The sequence below is a fragment of the Citrus sinensis genome, chromosome 5, assembly GCF_022201045.2.
Source record: "Citrus sinensis cultivar Valencia sweet orange chromosome 5, DVS_A1.0, whole genome shotgun sequence".
NCBI lineage: Eukaryota > Viridiplantae > Streptophyta > Magnoliopsida > Sapindales > Rutaceae > Citrus > Citrus sinensis.
Window position 1 is genome coordinate 2,965,611 of NC_068560.1, and position 2,581 is coordinate 2,968,191.

The 2,581-nt window shown below is 30.1% G+C and overlaps 1 long non-coding RNA gene across 1 annotated transcript; it reads right to left on the reverse strand.

Moving 5' to 3' along the window:
• Positions 1-782: 782 nt before the first annotated feature.
• On the reverse strand, positions 783-2,329 carry LOC102607980 (uncharacterized). Its single transcript, XR_008055224.1, has 2 exons — positions 1,644-2,329; positions 783-1,389 (listed from the first exon to the last, which is right to left on the reverse strand). It is a non-coding gene; the product is annotated as an uncharacterized LOC102607980 (long non-coding RNA).
• Positions 2,330-2,581: the final 252 nt, after the last annotated feature.

The window sequence follows — 2,581 nt, forward strand, 5'->3', positions numbered from 1 at the left end:
TTAATTATAATACTTTTTATTCTTGTTATTAATAATAACAATAATCTATTAAAAAAATATTTATGATTATAATAAAATAATAATTATAATTATAATTCATTTAACAATAATTATATTTTTAATTAAATAGAGGTTATTTTGAGAATTTAATATTATAGGGGCGAATTCATACTCTAGGGTTTTAATAAAATAAAATTGAGTGTATAAGGGGTTAAACGAAATTGTACATTTCAAAATATTTATAATATTCATGAATAAAATATAAATAACAAAAAATATAAGGAGTTCGATGAAATTTCACAGGCTGAGTGTACGTTACACTACATGTAACCTAGGCGGACCCATAAAGTAAACTCAACTCAGCAAAAAAGTATTTGGGTACAATTGTTTATTTGTCAAGTGCTTTGGCACTCTTTAAAGAGCTAGATGTTGATGATTCTTATATCAAAAGCTTCTTAAAATACTCAAATTTTATTTTCTAACTTATCATCTTAGTTAATATAACTAATATATAAAATTTGAAAATTCATATAAAAATTAATAAAAATATTGATAATTGTTACTATATATTGTTTCCGTAAGTACTTTTAATACTAGTAACGATGTTATATTACATTGAAATATATATTTCAATTAGAAGTTTTTTAAATAAATTAAAGCGGTAATAAATTAAATTTTAACTCCTTAATGTTTTCAATCTATTCAATAAATATATACTTTAATCATTTTATAAATAAGTCACTAATTTCAATTAAAAATAATATCATTGAATTAGGGATATATTTATAAATAAAATAAAAATTTTATTGTTATATAAAATTGATGAAAACACAAAGGTAATTGACGTCATATTATTTGTATGACGTCGGCCATGTATATTGTCTTTATAACATATTTGCCTTGTCTTCTCTCTTTCTGCATTACAATCAAATTTCTCGTAAAATAATGAGCAGAGTGCTACTAAATAGTATATAGCCAAAACAACGGGAGAACCTCGATAGAAACGGCAGCACATGCTGCCGTTTTTGGGCTCATTCTCTCTTTTTGTTTTTGACAATAAAAAAGTTAAAAAATAATAAAAAATCACAGGAAAATCAAGGCAATATAAACCTTATCCTCATAACACCATATCAGAAACAGCACTTACCCAAAACAGTTTGAACTTGTCATCTCTGAGTCCAACGCAATATTCATCCAATTGATTTTTGGAGACACCAAAACAAGTCTCGAGCACATGATGGCGCCCGCGGAGATTGGAGAGGCTTTTGATAAATTTTATGAAATGAACTAACACACATAAATTGGATATATAGCTGATCGAAAAGAAACTCCAGCGACTAGGCCCCAAATATAGCTTTCGCTCCCTTGTCTCTGAAGGAATTTGCCCATCTGGTGATTCCAAAGTTCAGTTAATTTTCTAAAATGATTTATACTCTGCTTTAGGCAATTTCCTTGCAGCGAAACTTTCTGCAGATTCTATATTAAATGTCTAAAACATCAGAAAACAAAGAATGAATATTTTCTTTTGTATTGAAAAGGCATTAAAGCCACAAAACTTTAGAGATTATTCCTTAAACAACTTTAGGCCCCAAAAAAAAAAAGTGTACAAGAATTTAATTTAAAAGGAGGTAAAGGATTCCTACCAACTTCTCTATTCACACAAAATAACTGGTCGTTTAGGATATGATTCTACAACATCTACTGATCTTCTAATGGGGAGGACTGGGTACTGCAATGGCGAACGGCTGACATTAATGAATTTCCTTTTCCCGGCATCGGTAAGCTTGTAGTTGGTTCCGTTTCCATGTGAGGATGCAATGGTGAGGGCACCAGCCACCAGTGGGTTATACCTACCGACTGTGTGAGGAGACAACTTAAATCTACCATAACAGCCCACACGTGTTGGAGACAAGTTTAACTGCTCCGAAGCTCGGAATTGGAGTTGATAGGGATAGTCCCTTATATACACAGTCCATTTGCAGGACAATCGCTTCCCCAACTGATATGACTTCATCCTTTTACGCGAATTTGTCCTTTGGAGAATTGTTTCTCTGGTTCTACTTCATTTTCTGGTGCTGTTCTTCTTCAGCACTGACACATTCTTAAGTGCTATTTTTGATGTGGCCTTATGAGGATAAGGTTTGGATTTCCTTCATTTTTCTGTTATTTATTATTATTATTATTTTTATTTTTTTATTGCCAAAAAAGCAAAGAGAGAGAATGGGCCCAAAAATAACAGCATATGATGCCGTTTCTGTCGAGGCTCTCTTGTTTACTTGATAAAGTCGCTGGATCCTATTGTATTTTGATGTCACAATTTTTATCTTTTTGTGTGGAAAATTCTCATTTACATATGCGTTACTATCAAATTTTTTGTATATCTTAAATCAATAGTCTATTTTGTTGATAATATAACGAATTAAACAATGCTTCATTAATTAATTTTACATTCTCCCAGTTTTTAGAGCTCATATTGCCACAGTTTATCAAACAATAAAAGTGAAACCAAGCTTTTGATTTAAGAGGAAAACATAATTATATCAATTAAGTAGTGTACTTTAAATTAATAGATTTTTTTAGT